Genomic DNA, 22,292 nt, shown 5'->3' on the forward strand with positions numbered 1-22,292 from the left:
GATGTTATGCGAATTAGGTACAGGAATGTCTATCAAGTACGTTTCATAGTGAATTTTATCTTGCACTACTAGATCAGGTGTATTGCTATGGACTGTTTTATCGGTAATAATTGAACGGTAATAATAAATCTTACAGTGATCGTTAAGGATGGTTTTGGGTGTGTTTGTATAACTAGAAACTCCATTTTCTATTGGTTTATACTTTAGAGCTAATTTGTGGTAGAGGATTTTGCATATTTGATTGTGACGGTGCAGATAGTCTTTTTGGGATAAGTTAGTGCATCCACTTGTGATTAGCTGTATCGTCTCAGAGACATTATCACATTTTCTGCATCTGTCATCCAATAAATTTGGGTTTTTAGTTATATATTTTGCATAATATTTTGTTTTCATCACCTGGTCTTGTATTGCGATCATAAATCCTTTTGTTTCTGGGAAGAGTTGCCCATGCCTGAGCCATGCGTGTGATGCATTTTTATCGATATCAGGGGGCCTCCAGGGCATGAGGGTGTCTTCCGTGAAGAGATTTAGCTTTCCATATTGACATTTTACTGTCTATAGTTACAGTGGTTTCACTAATTTGCGTACTTTCGTCGGATAGGTTTAGCGGTGTGTATTTATTGTCTGCGTCGCAGATAGTTCTCAGGAGATTCGATGTACATTTCTTGCTGAAAAAATATTTCCGTAACTGAGAAAGTTGTGAGTTGTGTTGATTCTTGATGTCTACGGTACCCTTCCACCAAATTTTCTTGGCAACGTGCACCTCTCTGTATTCGAGTTTTTATGGAGAATGTTTTTCTCTGTCATTTGGGACCGAACTTTTCTTTGTAGGTCGTCGAGATCTGTTTGTGACCATTTGATTATACCAAAGGAATATGTCAGGAGAGGGATGGCAAAGGTATTAATTGAATTAGTGAGGTTTTTGCTGTTAAATTCCGTGCGAACAAGTAATATTATTATTATCATTATCGAATTTTTCACAAGTAGGACATTGGCCTCGTGGTTACATGGACATTAGTTGTAAAACAATTAGAAACATCATTAGAAACCGTGAGTCCCTACTTCTTCAACAGCTTTATGATATGCAAATCTACAGCTATATCTACAGCTTCAACAGCAGATGTGCAAATTTTTCGGGAAGGGCTCAAATAATTTTGCTGTGAGGTAGTTCCAGCTCCTAATGGCCCTATTCAGGAAAGAGAACTTGCCTTGAGAACAGCCTTGCATTTGTCCTTTGTGATCGGCACTTTATCTTGAACTGGTGATCATTTTTTCCATCAAAGCTGGGTTTTGTAACATCCTTGAAGAATTTTGCTATTTTTGCTTCTAAGGGGGGGCAAGAACTGCCCCCTCCTGCCCCTCGCTGTTTACGCGCATGAATTCACTTGAATAACAATAGAAAATATGATTGACAAAGGTATAACGAAAAGCGAGTCCGAGTGATAACACAGTTCTGCAAAAAAATAGTTCAAAAATTCCCCGCTACAATTTAAGGTGTTTCTGGCTAATTTTGGGTCGCAGAATCCGAAAATGACCTCCGTTTTTTTCTATCAATCTCCATTTTTACGCAACCCCTAAATTGGTGAAAACAACCCCTTATCTAAACTTATCGCTTTTCAAGGGACTTTTACTATTGTTATCTGCTTCTGATTGAAAAAAACTGACGTTTTAAGGCTATCAGGGTCAAGAGAGAGACAAATTTCACTGGGGTTGAAAAGATTTAGGGGTGAAAATTGGAACCAAAAAACTTTAAAGAACATTGAAATACCAATTTTTCTTCGTTTTTTATGACATATGATATGGTAGCTAATGGAAAAGTTTTTAAGGGATGTATACACTGTTCACCCTCCCTATTTAGTAAAGGATTAATATAACATAAAAATAAGAGGGGAAGGGGGGTATACGAGTAGTATAGGAGGGGATTTAGGAGGTGGTATAAAGAGCTGCCACAAAAATCTGGAATATGGGTTTCCTTTAAAACAGTGGCATATCCAACAGGAACCGAAGGTAAATCGTGGCCGAAGGTAAATAAATAATTATAATTATAATCATAGTTTTACCTCCGGGAAACAAATTTGGATTAACTTCCAGCCCCTTATGAAAACGTTAATGCAAATGTAAAAAGCCTTCATACTCATCAAGGAGAAGCAATTTACAACATTGGAACGATATCAATTTTTGAAATTTACTAGGGACCCGGATTGACGGACGTTTTGCGTTGAATTTTGAGACATCTATTGTTATTTTTTCGGATTCACGGTTTTAATTGGTATCTGAGCAGTTTTCAATTGCTGAAACTTTAGGTTTAATGGATAAGATGCCATTTAAATGAATGGGATAGTAAAATAATCCATCTGACGTCTCTATTGTCCGAACTGTTACAGCATTTGGGCAATGTATCTATCATCATCATCATCATCACTGGTCAACAATCCTAGGATTGGTTTGACGCAGCTCTCCACTCAGTTCTCCTATCAGCTAATCTTTTCACACCTACGTACTTCTTCTCTTTCACATCTCTCTTTACTTGTTCCATATATTTTGTTCGAGGTCTTCCTTTTCCATTCTTGCCTTCCACTTGTCCCTCGACGATTGTCTTCATCAGGCCATCATGTCTCAAGATGTGGCCAATAAGGTCTTCTTATTAAGGTTTTCATGGGGCTTTTCTTCTCTCCTACTCTTCTTAGGACTTCCTCATTACTAACTCGGTCGATCTATTTGCTTTTCATCATTCTTCTGTAGCACCACATTTCGGAGTCCTCTATCCTTGCTTTCTCCGCTGCGGTCATTGTCCATGCCTCACTTCCGCATAGGAGCATACTCCAGATGTAGGTTCTTATAAATTGTTTCTTTAATGTATCTATATTCTTTACATAAATTAATGGCCCAATTTTCACGTTGAAAACGATGAGTCTATGAAAAAATATGCCTTCATCGTTCTCTCATATCAGTTATTTACTGCTTAGTAAGTTGTAGGGGGGGTTACCTCGTAGCAGTAGTGGAGAAGATTACCAAAGAAAATTACCCCTCTATCTGGTGTGAATTGGATACCCAAGGCGGCGGGCTACATCCCCTCATAGCAACTCTCTAGATCTGCCACTAGATTGTAAAATACTCAAAGTGTGTGAGTTTCCCTACTTTTAAAGCTTATTTGTATTTCATTTCGTTAATGTAATTATATCAGAAAATATTACCAAATACTTTTACATGCATAATTTAGAAATTTTGACATAGATATCTTACATTGTAATGGCAAAGGACATAAATAGGGTGGTTTCCTATTATTTTTTTATTGCCTAAATTGAAACACAATAACACAATAGAGAATGCATATGTTAATTGTTTTGTTTGTCTTATTTGTGTTATTGCTTTATTTTTTCATGGATAAATACTTTTGTTTAAAGTATTTAGTTATATTTTCTGACATATTTACCAACCCCCAAAATTTTCGACTTTCTCTACGTGTTATTTTGTTTGTTGTGTGTTAATCATATATATAACATAATAACACACCGAGAATACATATGTAAAATGCATGTGTTATTTTTGTAATGGATGAATACTTTTTTATAAAGTATATAGTAATATTTTCTGTTATATAGTGATATGTACCCACCCCCAAAATTTTCGATTTTCTCTGTGTTATTTCGTTTGCTGTGAGTTATTACATAGAGTAAGTATATACTTATGGTTATACAAATATACATGACACTATAGAGAATACATATGTTAAATACATGTGTTACTGTGTTATTTTTGGCATGGATAAATACTTTTGTACAAATTATATAGTTATATTTTCTGATATATTTACCAACCCCCAAAAATTCGATTTTCTCTAGCGTGTTTTTGGGGGGCCTAAAGCACCCTTAGACCCCCCCAAAGATCCACCACTGTTTTTGCATCTTTTCACTATACTGTCCAACAATATCAGAACCAAAAAAATTTGACTTTATTGTTGAGGAGGTAGAAATTCACAACTTTGGATGGAAGCACTACAGAGGCCGATGACTGCCACCTCGAGGTCTTAATTAAAGGCGCGCCTAAATTATTCAATGAGGATTTACTCCTCAAAACATGAGCGCTTGCTGCGAAGGGGATTAGGTGGTATTTGCTCCCGAAAGCTCCTGAGAAGGTTTTCCTTTCAGAATCACGACATATTAAAGGCTCCCATTCCTTAGGAGGATAATAAAAGGCGATAGGAGAATCATTAAAAGATACCTGAACCAGATCCTGGCGTCTTTAAGGACTGGTTCACAAGTCATCGTTTCATTGCTGTGACAGCATCTCCGAAGTGATATCTTACTATGGTGGTGAACACATAATTAATAACTCAACAATAGGGTGGTTTCCTATTATTATTTATTGCTTAAATCGAAAGGTTATTACTCCTGGAGTACGTATTTCACGATAATGACGATATCTGTTTTTCGCGATTAAATGAGAAGTGAATATTTTCAAGAGCGCGATAACGCGACGGCTAAGTATGAATGCTGGAAAAACCCCATTCTAGTTCCCGCTGTCGCCGTGTGAGGTGACCTTTGGGTGAGGCTTTGAGCGCTGCTGCGACGCAGGATGCTAGCAGGTAGCAGAGTACCCTGTTAGCAGGTAGCGCTTGGCTTAAATAAGGATTATTATTCCCCTATCAAACGAAGGAAACTTTCCGAGCATAGGCAATTTTAATAGGTGATTATTAAGAAATGTTTCCCTGAGCTCTGTGCCTCATGCATGCATTGGTAATCTCAGACGATGTAAAACTCCTATCTACTCGTATAGAATCGAGGTCCCTGTGACGTCACGTGGAGTGGCATCGCATGGGCGCCAATCGGGCCTTTTTCAAATGAGGTTAAAATTGACCATTAAAATTCGTCTTTACTGGGATTTCTAAAACCAAATAATTTGTATATTATGAATATACTAATGGTGGGTAACGAGTCGCAATCAATGCCTTCCGTTTTCTTTGATGGAGGAAACTACCATATTATAAGATTGGTTTGGTACAGGTCTCCATTCCATTCTCCGAAAAATTAGTCTTTTAATATTTACATAATCCTTCTCTCTTAAATATTTAACAACCTCTCCGTTTAACTTATTCAATCTTCATCACTAGTTAACAGAGTTTCAATGGGCGATTATAGTTATGGAAGTAATAGAATAATGATGCATCAACTTTTTAAATTTCACAGTCAATTGTGTGCTTACCATTCAACATTCGTATCAACCGCTATGGGCACTGGCTATAAATGCCTGTTAGTATATTTTTACGGAAAAATTTATTTTTTAAATATAAATACTGATGTTTGAGAGACATTTATTCGTGGGTTCAATGTTCTCTTAGTCTCGGGGTAAATCCGGCTGCTCAACCGATTCATATGCTGACCTCAACCGCTTAAATCGCTTGGTAGAAGTATCGTCATTCCAAGTTTTTCCTGGTTATACACAATTACTTAAACCACTTTTTTTTTTTACAAGAGTGCCACCCGGGTTTCAATGAATTATCATCATCACGTGCTAATTATGATTTGTTTATGTTATTGTTACCTTGTTACTTGATAAATTTTTAAACGGACTCCAGAATAGGAAAAAGGATGGGTAGAGATATTCATTTATACGTGGGACAGACAGGAAGAAGTTTTGAAATCAGGAAGAAAGAACATTTAAGTGCTTACAAACATAACAATGATGAAAAAAGTAATTTTGCTAAACACTTAATATGCAACTGCCATAGAAGCGATTTTAAAATTAATATTTTTAAATTTTGAAATGACCACCGTAGACTGGATTCTAGGGAACAGTTAGAGATTTAAAAAATTATTGAAAGTCAGGACAGCACTCTGATAAATGAATATATTCACCCATCCTTTTCCCCTATTCTGGCGTCCGTTTTAAAATTCATCAAGTAACTAGGTAACAATAATAAGATAAAAAAAATCATAGTTAGCGCCTAAAGACGATGATAATTCATTGAAACCCGGGTCGCGCTCTGATAAAAAATAAGTAGTGTAAGTCATTGTGTGCATCCAGGAAAAACTTAATAATGGAATACCAAAAAGTAAACCAAGAGATAGTGGATTTTTATCGTCATTCCATCATGCAACTTTAAATAATATTTCGTTTGATAATTTCAAACATCTTTAGGGAAACATAAACATAGCAAGTGGTGATATAGTATTTCATTACATCACCACTTGCTGTAGATGGATATTCAGGCATCATTGGACATCTCTGGGACCTCAGTTCAAAATATATTACACGAAGAGTTAGGTGTTAAAAAATTGGTTTCCCGCTAGATACCGCAACTCCTCACAGAAGAACAGTAAGCAGCTCGTGTCTAATTGTGTCGAAATACTCTGCAGTGATTCAACTCAGGAGCATCAAAGCACATTCACAACATCCAAAGTGTTGATAAATCATGGGTCTCTAGCTACGAGCCTGAATCAAAACGCCATTCTTCAGCATGGGTCTTCCAAAGTATGCTCAAGCCGACGAAAGTTGTTCGCTCTCGAAATGGTCGCATCTTTAGTAGCCAAATCAGGGCATGTAGCGACGATTGCTCTCAGAAATCAAAGAAAAGTTAATGCTCAATGGTGTGCGAATATTTGCTAGCCGGAAGTGATCGCCGAGCTTCGGAAAGATAACCCAAATCGACGCATTACGCTCCATCATGACAATACAAGCTCACACACCGCTCGAGTGACAAAGTCGTTTTTGGAACGGCAAAACGTCGAAGTTCTTGATCATCCTCCATACCACCTGGACTTAAGCCCCAATGATTTAATCCACATTCCGCAGAGTCAAGAGTATGCTACGAGGAAAGCGCTTTCAGACGTCTGAAGAAGCGGTTGATGCCTACAAAACAGCCATTTTGACTACCCCTATTTCTGAATGGAATACATTCTATAATGACTGGTTCCATTGAATGCAAAAGTGCATTGACTATCACGGAGAGTAATTAAAAAAAATAGAAAAATTGCGTCATAGAACCTCGTATAGTTTTCTTCATTCCCGAAACTTTAAAGGCTACCCTCGCATTACATCAAGCGATACGAAGTATGGTTATTAACACAGACTTCCATTCCGCCGTCTTATTCCGCTAGCCTTTTCATAGCGACATATTTCTTCTCTTTTACATCCTTTATCACTCATTGACCTATGTAACTCATTCGGGGCCGTCCCTCGCCCTTCCTCCCTTCCATTTGTCCTTTCACTATTGTCTTCATCAGACCATCATGCCTCATAATGTGGCCAACTAAATTGTACCGTCTTTTGATTAAGGTTTTTAGGAGGCCTCTCTTTTCTTTCACTATTCTTAACACTTTATTTTTTTCAAATTAACTTATATATACTGCCTTGCGTTAATTAAAACAAAATATGAAATGTACACGAACTCAAGTGTTAGTATCTATTATATATTTTGACTTGATGAGCCGTGAATTGATTAATTTTAAGATTGTTACGTTAGATTAAACCATTATGACGTTCCTCTCACGAATTTTCAGGTGTTGAAGGCAAGGTAAACGCTTTAGAATTAGTGCCGCCAACAGAAATCCTCTTATTTTTCACCAGAACGTCTGTAATAGTTGATTTCTGAGCTCCTTGCAAGAGGGAAGGGTAATTCCTAAACTCCTCCCTCACCACCGCCACCTGCCGGGCGTTTGATGTATTATTCATGCCGCCGTAGGCAAAAGGCCCCGCCGACTGTGTGAGCGTCACAGCTCAACAGATCTCTCGGCCTTTTCCTTAAATAATGCCCTTCTGATCAGACAAATCCCTTACTCACGCACCCTTAACCTCTCCAGAAAAAAGCCTCCCTGTTTAATACCCTGAACAGAGGTGTAAAACGCTCCTTTTTGCTCAAGAGAGGTCCCTTGCTGTTCCCACGGGAGTTGAGATGTGTGTGCGGACGGCGCTAGTCTGCTGTTTCCATGGGATTAGTCGAGACAACCCAAAGGAAGGTGGCGCGGCGTTTGAGGTGTTGAATCGCGGAGGATGGCGGTGTGGGTAAGGGTTTCGAAAGAAGTTTCTCTCTCCCGCCCTACGACCTTCTCTTGTTAACCTCCCGACGTTAGCGCGCTCTGTGTCGGCACGCGCTCTCTCTCTCAAGTTAATTTCGTGCGTGAAAATTAGCCTTCCTCGTGCGATGAGATGTCTTAAGCCTTAATCCGGAAGATCAGCAGAACGGAGCGAGGTCTTGCGGACATTTCTGGAGATGGGAGCTCGGTGGAAGAGGTCATAGAGGAGGGAGGAATACTGTCTGTTGGTTCATATCTAGCGATTTGATCGATGGATTTTTCTTCCTCATAGGAAAATGCACTACAATTGCTGGCACATTAATTGCGTAAGCTTGGTTTTGCTAATAGTAGGACCCGCCCGCCTATGTGAAGGTGCGGGATTCCTCGTCCCTTCCTTCCCTTTCCACTACCAGGAGGCATCGTCGGACTCTCATCGCGGCGGCGCCTCCTTCCTTGTTCCTTCCCGTCCTTCCCCTTCTGGGTGCAGAGGAGAAAAGCTAGCGCTTACAGTCCCTGCCCCAGGAGTATAACCTTGCGAGCCCGCCCTGGAGTCTCGTTTCCACTGTCAGTTGGTTCAAACTAAGGGGTCGTATAAGGGAAGTATCTATGGAGAAGAAGCTCTCAATCAATCAATAATATCTCAATCTAAATAGCATATATGTAAAGTACAAAAAAAGCTAAGAAGGATGATATAAAACACGAAGCGCTCCGATCATAAATAACGAAATGGTCGAAAGTTAACACAAAACTTACAGTATAAGGGCTAAAAAATAACATTTCGGTCACCCGTAGCCACAATGGGTTCAACCTATCATTCAGAACACACGAGGATAATGAAGAAAACCCGTACTCATTTTTTCCACGTTAAATTGCCACAAATATGTTTGTGAAGCTTACAATAACTAAATGCATTTATTATCTTACTTAGGAAGTCCGACAAAATACTGACAAAGGGAAACCAAGTACCTTTCTCTGCCTATTTCAATGAAGTATTTTTTATGGAATAAGATAGTTTCCTTCCTCAAAGAAAACGAAAGGCATTGATTGCGATTCGTTACCCACCATTAGTGTATTCATAATATACAAATTGTTTGGTTTTAGAAATCCAACTTTAGACGAATAGCAATAGCCAATTTTAACCCTAAGTTGAAAAAGGCCAGATTAGCGCCCATCCGATGCCACTCCACGTAACGTTATATGGACCTAGTTTCTATACGAGTAGATAGGAGTTTTACATCGTCTGAGATAACCAATGCATGAATGAGGCGCAGAGCTCAGGGAAACATCTCTTAATCATCACCTATTACAACTGCCTATGGTCGGAAAGTTTTCTTCGTTTGATAAGGTATTAATAATCCTTAATTTAGCCAAGCGCTACCAGCTAGCATCCTGCGTGTTATCAGCGCTCAGAGCCTCGGCCCAAGGTCACCTCAGTTGCGGCAGCGGGAACCAGAACGACGTTACACGGAGCTTTTCCGGCATTCATACTTACCCGTCGCGTTTTCGCGCGCTTGAAAATTTTCACTTTTCATTTAATCGCGAAAAATATATATGGTCATTTAAAAATCCAAAAGCGTGAAATGCGCATTCCAGGAGTAATAGACTTTCGATTTAGGAAATAAAAAATAATAGGAAACCATCCTATTGTACAAATATGTTTATCGAGGGTTCTTCTGAGTAGTTTTGATACAAACACTGGCGACATATTGCTAGAGGTTAATTCGTTGCAATTGTGCATATGGAACCGCTTTGGACACATTAGTTTTCATCCACCTCCTACTTGTGACCGAATTAACATCAATGTTCCTCGTTATCTTACCCTTTTTACATCAAGCTAAGAATTCCACACAAAAAATTTGCAAGGTGATTGAAAAAAAGTGAGAATATGTTCGAGGATGCATTGCTATATTTTCTATTTAAAGAATGACCTTACTTGACTCGAGGTCAAAAATTACTACTCGCACATCCCTAGGAAATGACCTTAAATTAGAAATCATTATATCCATATCGAAAACTCGGTGCGATAAGTAATGAAGATTAGTTACTTTGTAAGTAATGATGAATCGTTTGATAATGCATGTATGCTAAAAATGTAGTGATATCATCGTTATTTTGGCCGTAACCGTTAAACAGCGTATAGAGCGTCTGAAAAGGTTATCAATTATTACACACGTGTATTTATGTAACACTAGAGCCACGGACGGGACTTTTTTGTCCCATCGCCCTTTGAAAACGTTTGCCATTCATGTACTAGTGGTTTGATCCCTTTGAAATTTACTGACTTTTACTCATTGTTTATGCTCTTTCGAATGGTTGTATCGAAAATGTTGTACGATGTTTGGTTCGCGAGAAAAACGATGATTTACCTAGAACCGCGGGATGGGACTTTTTTGTCCCATACATCTACATCTACATAATACCCTGCGAGCCACCTCTAGGGTGTTTGGCAGGGGGTGATCAATCACCAGCATGCATTTGGGCTCCCACATGCACACCACACCGTCCAAAAAACGTCCCGTATAATAATAAACTATACTACTATATGCTGTTAGAAATAGAATATAGAATAAAAATTCAGAAACATGCATTAAGTTTTACATAGGTTAGTAGGCTACACTACAAGTCATGCAATCTATTTACAAGTTCTATTGCTGCCGTTATAATCTCTTATTGATCGTGGAAAAAATGACATTCGGAATCTGTCTGTTCTGCAATCTATCTCTCTTATTTTATTTATATGATCTGATGTTCCGTAGTACACTTTCCCATATGGGGAAAACGTACAATTTCAGTTTTTTTGTACAATTATTTTGTATTTAGCATAATAACAGTTTATTACGAAGGGGATCGATGCACAGATACCGTTATTCTGCCAGTTAGAAGCGCATAATAAGGGAATAATCTGTGCACTGCGCCGGCCGCCTACTCACGCAGCGCCGGCCGCATCACCTCTGCCCGGCGCATCTGCAGGTCTGAGCTTGCAACCAACACGTCAAAATAAGTTTACTGTATTCCCAGTAATACTTGATAAAACGTTTTAAACATTACCTAAACACGTGTTTTGTTCACACAAACCACAAAAAAACTGTCAATTATACTTAAACATGACAGGATCAACGTATTTTGTCAATGGGACAAAAAAGTCCCATGCCGCGGTTTTGGTGGGGTCGGAAAGTTCAGCGGTTCTAGTGTCAACCCACAAGGGAAGACCACGTACCTTGCTCCGCCTTTTTCAATACCGTATTATTATGGCATTCGGAATGGGGAACACATCTCTGAACTGATATAGGTTCCATTTATTGGGCCTTAGATTCTGCAGATTCATCTCCGCAGACGATTCAGTTGGTGTACAGGTTTGCGTCATCGGCTTCCAACGGGGGGATAGGGATCAGGGCCTTCTTAACACTAGTACGCCCAACCATTCCTTACTCCCTACTATGCCCGAGTGGGTCAATTTGACGCAATATGACCGTGTTTGCATATTTGACTCGAAATACTTAATTCCTTACCAGTTTATGTATTAATCATTTTTCATAAAGCATTTGGGAGCGTATTAGAAAATTAAATTAGACGAAAAATATGAAAATTGCAGTTGTTAAACGATTTCTATGGTGTTATGGGAAACTAGCTTCCACAAATTTGTGAATACGTGTCGCTTTTTCTCTGATGGGTTTGGGAGACACAATGATTTTCAATCGTATCAAGTTAAAAAAAATTACAGTAACATTTTGACAAAAAATAAGTATAAAATACACCGTAACATTGAATACAAAGGAACAGTAAAAAGGCTTCAAATGGATTTCATGGTCTGGGTCAAAATGAGCCATTCAGGCATGGCAGTTGTAAGTGATGAGAGAAAATAATAATAATAATAATATCAGGCCTAACGTTTGCACGGTGGTAAACCTAACTAAATAGTTAAAAGTCATAAAATATGTGTCCAATATATCAGCATATTAATTAATTGAATACATCTGCATCCTAAAGATAGAAACAGAATAATTTTTACACCGTGAAGAAACTACTTACTATTAACATTTAAATTATATCACAGGAATACTTAAGCATATGATATCATATGAATCATAATAATAGCTAATAAGGTATAAATAAGTATACATAACTTCATGAGAGCACTACAGAAGCAACTGAGCCTGAAAAACATTACACAATAACACAGAGATTCTTCTTCATCTCAAACTAATGTAGTTCCTGCTTCCACCACTTCGCGATTATGTCGCAGGGCCAGCTTGAATCCTCACCCAGCTTGTTGTGACAATGGGTGTATTCCAGAAGGTTACTATGCGTCTATAAATACCGATTTCGTACTTGGAAGACATGTGGAAGCGTTCTATCGATAGAAGGCTCCCAGAAGCGGACTATAAATACGGCCCTAAATTTCTCTTACTTTAAAAATAATCAACATAAATATATTTCTTTTGGGTCAAATTGACCCAGCCGGACATACCAGTGTTAAGGTAGTGTATTATTTAGTCTTCACCTTGATCACACGGTGACAAATATGTCATTAATATTAATTCGTTTTGTGAACTTATTTCTAACACCTGCTCGCATATTGCAGCTCGCCGCGAGCTTTAATGGCATGTGCTTTCGCTGGAAGTGGTATTCATTTTTGAAATCGGAAGTTGATTACTGTAAGCAAAGAGAAAAGTTAACATTATAGCGCACACCAACCTTTGCTAGCTCAGTCGTCCTAACTCCGCGTTCGAAATGACACCGCTTAAATACCTAAACTCGAAAAATTCGATTGGTGAAAAATTTCTCCTACGCATATGCTTGCTGCATTTAAAATTAATGAAACGAGCGTGATGCGCCCGCTCCCAGCGGGCTTCCCCCGCTCTTTTCAATGCAGGTCCACAGAGGGATAGGCGCGTTTCTAATTTTAAAATGTAGAAAAAAAGGGCAGGGTCTTATGTACAAATTTAATTGGAATTTTCATGTACAAATTGAGGTCAGAGGACCTCTTTAAACACAACATTGGAAGTAATTACACTATCCTCTGTTAATACTTGTTTATTGTTTTCCTTTATATTTACAAAAATATTTTGAAAAGATCTTACCCTAGAGAATGCTACATAAAGTTGGCCAAGAGAGAATACAGGGTCAGGCAGGAATAAGCCAGCTCTTTGCAAAGTCTGACCCTGAGCCTTGTTAATAGTCATCGCATAGGAAACCTTAATGGGAAATTGTCTACGAGTCAAATTAAAAGGCATGTTGGGATCCGACGGCGTTTACTGTATTCTTGGATGAGGACAATCTTGCCGGAATCGATTATTATTTTTTCATCGATTATTTTTTTTTAATTTTTTAAAACCAATTTTAGGAAACATTAGCAATATTTAGGAAGTAAGATATGCCGTCGCATGTTCTCTGATAAATTTTGTGCATTTTGGTACCTCATTTGTAGAGTATGGTTGCGTATAAGTTGAGAAAAAGGTATCTTTACAGTAGAAATAATATGGAGGATAATTGTTGCCGTGTGATCAAGGTGAAGATAATAAAATATGCTGCCTTTACTAAGCTCTGATCCCGGGCCCCCTGGTCGGGAGCCGATGACGCTAACATTGCATCAACGTAATATCTTTTAGACTTGAGCGTTGGTCCAGAAGGATCACTCCAATCCAAGGACAAACGTTTAAGTCTAAAAGATATTATGGTAAAACAGTTTAGAAGAATAAAGAACGATAATCACTAATGAAAAAAGCATACCGATAGACAATAGAGAAAACAATGACACTCGTGCATTGGCCTTAAACGGTAAAAAAATATTGAGAGGGGATGTAGGATAAAAATATTTCTCGTTATCATTTGGAAAAAAGGTTCTTATTGATTTATGAAGACACAAATGAACTGTCATTAGTAGTACCAATTTTATTATTGCCGTTATCTTTTTTCATTAACTCTCTTAAGTTTTCACTGAGTTTTTTAAATATTTTTATTAAAATTACGTGTTGTCAACAACGAACCATTCACTCTTTTGTTGGTTTGATTTTCTCGTGATGTTGGCACGCTGGAATTTTTATGGTCTTTTACTATGGTATGTATTTTTTTGGATTTTGATTGTGGATTGTAAAACTGTTTTGTATCATATTATACTTATGATATCATTATTATTATAATTATTATTTTCTATTGGTCCATAGAAATTGTTTCATATTATTGAGCTATCAAAGCTGGTGTACTTGTAGTAATAATTTCTCTATTACCTGTCGGTATTTCTTTGTCATTAGTAAACATCATTCCATTATATCTTCTAAACTGCTTCACCGAACATCTTTTTACCTTGAACAGTGAACCTAAAAGGATTGAAAATATAAGAAAATATTCAGAGGACATAGGAAAAATATTTCCCGCTACCCTTTTGAAAAAGGCTTTTAAAAACACACACACACACCTTTCCCTGGGAGGTGTGGGGGAGTTGAAATATATATCCTTTTTAGTAAGGGTCCCTTCCCATACCTATATCCGTGACAGGGTATTAAGCGGAGACCGTTAAATGTGGAAGGGTTGAGGATAAAGACGGGGCTAAGAACTTCCCATGATTAACAATCCCTGCGCATAAAGATAATGATAAAAAAATGCCGAGTCCCCCGGGAAAAAAATGAAGGAATGAATTAACGGGGCGTAATTAACAGGTGACGCATTGCAAACATTGATTAGGCTCCGGCCGTAAAGACTTCATGTGAACATAAACCTTGAGTTTTCCGTAGGCTCTGAATTCGGGGAAACACAAATCGTCTTTACTGGATGACTGAGCAAAATGTTTTTGATTAATTTTTAAAAAGTTTTTGAGTGCAAACCTATTTAGTTACTACGATACAAATTCCGAAGAATTTTTGCTGATTTTGTAGTAGAATAGGGAACAAATTAGGTCCCAAAAACAGCGAAAGGTATATATTTTATCTAAATGTATATATATTATATAGCAGCATTCACCATTAGTGAAAAAGTGAGTTCACTCCGGCTTCGAAAATCTTATGTGTTTCAAAACTTTTGATATTGATAGGGATGAAAAATATTTGTGATGACCTATTTATAGATATTTAAAATAAAATAATAAAATATGGCTTAAACTAACTTAAACCTGGAGTTTTTCATGACGTCACGTCTACAGAAAGAAATCGTCTCTACTGGATGACTGAGCAAAATATTTTTGATTAATTTTTTAAAGGTTTTTGAGTGAAAACCTATTTAGTTACTACGATACAAATTCCGAAGAATTTTTGCTGATTTTGCAGTAGTATAGGGAACAAATTAGGTCCCAAAAACAGCTAAAGGTATATTTTATCTAAATGTATATATATTATAGCAGCATTCACCATTAGTGAAAAAGTGAGTTTACTCCGGCTTCCAAATTCTTATGTTTTTCAAAATTTTTGATATTGATAGGGATGAAAAATATTTGTGATGACCTATTTATAGATATTTAAAATAAAATAATAAAATATGGCTTAAACTAACTTAAACCTGGAGTTTTTCATGATGTCACGTCTACAGAAACAAATCGTCTTTACTGGATGACTGAGCAAAATGTTTTTGATTAATTTTTTAAAAATTTTTTTGTGCCAACCTATTTAGATATTATGATACTAATTCCGAGGAATTTTGGATGATTTTGCAGTAGGCTACAAAACAAATTAGGTCCCAAAAACATCTAAAGGTATACATTTTATCTAATGGTATATATATTATAGCATTTGTATTATTATTTTATATATTTAAAAACTTTAGGAAATCATTATTGTGTGTGGTTTCACTTGTTTAACATATTTTATGACGACTGTTTGGTAATTTGTCTTTTGGTAATTATTCTTTGGCATTCCTTAATATTTTACCAAAGTTTACGTACACTTTTCTCAAGCTAAAAGTTTTTTATCATTGTTTTACCTTTTGAGTGTCCACCGATTTTCTGGGTACAATGCTAAAAATGGCGAGGAATTTTTGCTCATTTTGCAGCACATCTACATCTGCACAATACCCCGCAAGCTGCCTAAAAGGTGTATGGCAGGGGGTGTTAGGACACCAGCCGTTTACAGATTTAAAAAGTGAAGTGCTATAACGAAGTTGGGACTAGCGTTTCTTAAAGTCCTTTATGGTTCGGGGAAAAAACGAATTCCCATATCTATCCGTTCGGCAAAATATCTCTCTTAATTTATCGCTCCTATCGGACCTGGAAATATAGTGTGGCTCTAATATTATATTCTCCGTGTCGCTCATAAAGATATCCATTCTCAATTGTTCCAGCGATCTAAGCCTAGCGCGCAGCCTCCGAGTCTCCAGCGGCTCCCAACCTGCCAGTTTTTGACGAAACGCGCAGCCTTCCTTAGTATTTTATTCAGTTCGCGAATTAAGTCTTTCTGCACTGGATCCCATAAAATTGCTGCATATTCAAGGTGCGGTCAGACGTTTGCGAAAAAGCATCTTTCTTTTACCTTTTCATCCGAAATTCTTCCCACAATACGCTTGGCGAATCCTTATTTCTTCAGCACGTAAGGAATAAAATTACATCTCTGAAATAGTTTAAAGTATGCTTTCAAAACTTTTAGTAAATATTCACTGCATGAGGTTTCACCTTTACAATGCATTATTTGACGAATTTTTGGTAGCGGCGTTAATTTTTTTATTTAAAGAAAACAGTTTATTCTAATAGAAGTAGAAGCCTTTAGAATGGGTGACGAGTCGGAGACCGAAACGTCGTAGCTTTTAGAATATCTTACCAGCTGAATTATTCGTGATGTGAATGACTATATTGTTGCGCTCTCCGAACACTTATGGACAACTCCAGCGAAGTATGAAATGCATTTTTTTCAGAAATAGTGTACTTACAACTTCGTAGATAATTTTCAGATCCACACCAATGGGCAGAGCAATTTTTATCGTAAAACTAATCGTTTGGCCATTAGATGCAACAAACCCTATTTTCGTTACCTTTGACTTTGAGTAAAATGTTTTGCACTCGCGGGATAAATAGGGACTCTCCAGGATTTCATAAGGGTGGTAACCCTAAAATTCCTGATAATTCACCCTGAATATAATTTTTTGCAAAGGGGTAGTTTCCTTCATCAAAGGGAACGAATGGCATTGATTGCGTTTCGTTATCCACCATTAGTGTACTCATAATATACAAATTATTTGGAAATCCCAGTTCAGGCGAATATTAATGGTCAATTTTAACCGCATTGGAAAAAGGTCAGATTGGCACCCATGCGATGCCACTCCACGTGACGTCACAGGGACCTTGTTTCTATTCGACATGTAGATAGTAGTCTTACATCGTATGAGATTACCAATGCATGCATGAGGCAAAGAGCTCAGGGAAACATCTGTTAATTATTACCTATTAAAATTGCCTCTGGTCGGAAAGTTTCCTTCGTTTGATAGGGTATTAATAATCCTTATTTAAGCCAAGCGCTACCTGCTAGCAGCCTGCATCTTAGCGGCGCTCCTAGCCTCGCACCGATGTGGCCTCACGCAGCGGCGGCCGTAACCAGAATGGCGTCATGCGGGCTTATACCATCATTCGTACTTTGCCGTAAAGTTTTCGCGCGCTTGAAAATTTTCACTTTTCATTTAATCGCGAAAAATAGATGTCGTCATTTAGAAATCTAAAAGCCTGAAATATGTATCCCAGGAGTAATAATTTTTCCATTTAGGCAATTTAAAAAATTGGAAACCTCCCTGTTACACGAAATGACGATCACATGGAGGTCATTGAGATGTGCCTTTGATCCTGCAAGAGTTTATAATAACTATTTAGTTGGAAATGTTCGACGAAAAGTATTAGAACGATTCACTGATGCAATGGTTTGAGAGGCGTGGAATGAGTTGAAGATTGAGTAAAAGTGAGATGAATGTTGCCGATGGTTGGTTTCGGAATTATTTCCGCTTGGATTCATTTTTGGCGGATGGCTGTTTCGGGCGCGTTCCAGCAAATCCCGTCTTGGGGTCCAAATGATCTGCAGAACTGCAATTCCTAATATATAAGACTAGTCAGGCAATTCTTGCTATCGTACACTTTCTCATTTAATTTTGAGATTGTTTAAAAAATTACGGAGAGGTTTCTCCCATTCACGTTGAAGGATTAAACCGCAATAGATATATTAAAAAATTTTTTTTTGGATTTTCACATCCACCACAGTCTTCCTCATCCTTTTTCCTTTGCATGTTCCTATCCTTTTCTTTCCTTAGCTATGAATTTATTTGAATGTTTACGCTTAAGGCGTCGTTTGAATGAATGGAGTAGTGAATCGGCCATATTGGCTTATTTCACTTGGGATCAGCGTGCCCCGAAACGCATGTTCCTGTCTCTTTCCTACTATCGTGTGAGTGTGTATCTTTCCTCTCATCCTTGTGTCCTCGTCCATTCCTTCTGTTGGTGAGTGGTGAGCTGCCCCAGTGCCCAGATCTATTGGTTACTCTTATGGGCCAAAGCAAAGGGAGTTCTCTGTGTATAAAACCCCACCGAAATCTTGGTAAATGTACTGGTAGAGCAACCGGTAGGTTCTGGGTTCGGCTCCCAGTCAGGCAGCATTTTTACCCTCTGATTTCTTGCTTTTTTCCATCTACCACAGCATCGTTGTCCACATCCTTCTACCATGTGTTCATATTCCTTTCGTTCCTACCCTTTGAACTTTTTTGTGTGTTTGTGCTTGAGGTATCGCGTGAATGAATGAACAAGTATATTTTTAAAATGATTGTTATCGGAAAATTACGGATACTGTTTGACGAAGCATCAGTTGTTGCAAAAGAAAATAGATATTATCCCAGGCTAATAAAGGAGGCTATCGAAATATTCAAGACACCGGAAAACATGAATAGAGAAGACGGCTACCCTCTCCACAGCTCGTGGAAGAGGGTCATACGAGAGAAAAGAAGGTGGACCAATCAGCATCCAGCATGAAAAAATGAGGCCAAAAATGGACTATATAAGTCACCAAAAATTGAATCCCGACGTCGACCTGAAGACGCCGGTTGGAATACCGGCGAAACTGTCGTCACAAAGAAAATCCACGCGGCGAAACCCAGGAACATGGAGACATCATCTAGACAACGCCGCGGAAAACTACGCATCAACTTCATCGGAAAAATACATTTAAAGGCTTTTTTAGTAAGCTCACAAAGTGGTTTAGGTCAGCTTATGAATCGGTTGAACAAAGGGATTTACCTCGAGGCTAACAGAGCATTAATTAAAAAGTAATGCATTCAAAGGCTCTTCTTGTAAGCGCTAAAAGCGGTTGAGTTCAGCAAAGATAAACGCTGAGCAGAAGGATTCACCTATTGTTTGTAGAAAAGAACGTTGGCCCACGCTACGTCAAATATGTTGTCTTTAAACACCTCAAATACGGCCAGTGATTACCAGTAATGTTTTAATTTATGTATCAAATAATTGTTTCAAGAAGCGTGATAGAAAGATGATACTTCTAGCAAGCGACCTAAGCGGTTAGGGTAAGCTTATGAATCGGCTGAACAGCGGGATTTACCCCGAATCTATGAGGCCACTTGACCAATAAATAATGCATTGCCTCTTGAAAACCAGAATTTATATTTAATAAATAATTGTCATCTTAAAAATAAATTTGAATGCATTTCTGCTCAGCGTAAGATTTAAAGATTCGAGCGTGGTGTAGGGAAATTCTTCCATATTGAAATTTATTTTTTTTCACCTTATCTGGACCTTTCATGTTAATTTTTAAATAATTTATGTTAATTTTTATTATTTAATTCATGTTAAAATAGTTCTTGGAGTGTAGGTCAACGTATGCTATGCAAAAATGTTTTAGCCAACGTTTCTGTGTATTTAAAACCATCATCAGGGCTTAACTTTGTACATCTTTTTTTATATAAATCAATAAATATATCAATAAATAAGTACAAAGTTAAGCTCTGAGGATGGTTCAAAATAAATATAAACGTTGGCTCAAACTATTTTGCATAACATACGTTGACCTACACTCCAAGAACTATTTTAACACATATTGAAATTAACACTCGCAATTTCCCACGAATAGATTATAGATAATAGAGAACCTTATTGTTTACGAGACCGTGATTCATCCTTGAAGATGATCAAGTAACAATTAAACAAAGTTCGTAATAAGTTATATTATCATGGAAAATTAAAGCTGTTTGTTTCAATATTTTTCGTAAGCGCCCAGAGCGATTGAGTTCAGCTAAGGAAACCGCTGAGCAGCACATTTTTTCCATCAATGAGTAGAACATCATTGAAGACCGTGGTATAAAAGCCCCGGCTACGTCAAATCTTTTGCGTATTAACCACCAGTATATTAAAAAAATAATTGTTACCAGAGAAATACCTCGGAATAAGATTCTAGTTACACCCAAAGCGATCCAGGACAGCGAAAAAATAGGCTGAAGAGCAGATATATCTCTTGAGTATTACATCAAACGGCATCTCTCATCCTTCAATAAGTATTTTTGTAAAATGATTTTAATCGAAAAAATACTTTCGGAAGCACTTCATGCTAGCGCCCAAAGCGATTGAGTTCAGCGAAGAAAACAGCTGAGCAGCACTATTTTACCATGAATGGGTAGAAAAGCGTTGAAGATGGTCGCAGAAAACCGCCGGCTACGTAAAATGTTTTACGTCTCTACCTTCAGTACATTTAAAGAATAATAGTTACTAGAGAAGTACCTCGGAAGATGCTTCTAGTAAGCACCCAATGGGATCCAGGTCAGTGAAGAAATAGGCTGACTAGCAGATAAATCTATAGAACATTACGGCAAACAATATGAAAATCCTTTTTCTATCAACCTTTAATAAGTGTATTTAAAAAATAATTGTAATTAAAACAAACATTCGAAGGTACTTTTATTTAGCGCTCAAAGCGGTTCAGTTCAGCGAAAGTAACCGCTGAACAGCACTATTTTAACCTCACTGAGAAGGAGAGCGTTGAAGACCGTTGCAGGCAAGCGCCGCCTACGGAAAAACTTTTGCGTCAAAACCTTCAGTATATTTAAAAAATAATTGTAATTAAAAATAGGTAAACATTCGAAGGAACTTATATTTAGCGCCCAAAGCGTTTGAGTTCCGCTAAGAAAACCGCTGAGCAGCAGTATTTTTCTCTCAGTTTGCAGAACAGGGTTGAAGACTGTTGTAGAAAAGCACCGGCTACGTAAAATATTTTGCGCCTCAACCTTCAGTGCATTAAAAAATATAGTTGCCGGAGAAATACCTTCAAAGCTGCTTCTAATTAGCACCCGAATCGATCGATGTCAGCGGAGAAATAGGCTGAATAGGTCCATGGAGCATTACAGCATACGACATGATAACATTTTGTCTCTCAGCCTTCAATAAGTTCATTCAAAAAATAATTGCAATTAAAAAATATATTCGAAATCACACCTGGCTAGCGCTCAAAGCAGTTCATTTCAGCGACGGAAACCGCTGAGAAGCAGGATTTCACCCTTGGTGTTGTTGAAAAGAAAGTCGGCCCCAGCTACGTGAAATGTGTTACCTCTCCCTTCTTCAAAGATAGGCTGCGATTACCAAAATATATTTGGAGATGGATAAGTCAGAACATGTGCACGATTATCCAATTAATTTATTGGTACTCGCGCAGAAAGGCCCTTTCCAATTAAAGTCCTTGATTTCGATACACAAAGAGAAAATTTCAGGCATCCTTGGCAACAATACAATATATGTATTACATCACCACTTGCTGTTGCCACATGTTTATATTTTCCTAAAGATGTTAAAAAATTATCAAACAAATTACTCTTCATAGTTTCATGATTGAAAGATGATACTTCTACCAAGATATCTAAGCGGTTGAGATTAGCTGATGAATCGGTTGAACAGTGAGATTTACCTTGAGGCTAATGAACATTGGACTCATAAATAATACAATGACACATACATAGGCAACTCTTACACATCAGTAATTATATTAAAAAAATACAAAAATATCCGGGCCCCACTTGGCAACGGTACAATACATTAAAAAATTCACTTGCTATCGCCACATATATATGTTGCTCTAGAGATGTTTGTAATTATCAACGAACTATTGTTTAAACTTGCATGATAGAATGACGATACTTCTATCAAGCGGCCTCAGCGGTTGAGGTCAGCTTATAAATCGATTGATCAGCGAGATTTACCCCGAGATTAAGAGAGAATTGGAACCATAAATAGTACAATGTCTCTTAAACATCAGTGATTATATTAAAAAAATATTTTTTTGTTAAATATATATTTAAATATAAGACACGGTCTCAGGCGTTACTTTGTGGAATACA

Source organism: Ischnura elegans (genome assembly GCF_921293095.1).
Source record: "Ischnura elegans chromosome 13 unlocalized genomic scaffold, ioIscEleg1.1 SUPER_13_unloc_2, whole genome shotgun sequence".
Lineage (NCBI taxonomy): Eukaryota > Metazoa > Arthropoda > Insecta > Odonata > Coenagrionidae > Ischnura > Ischnura elegans.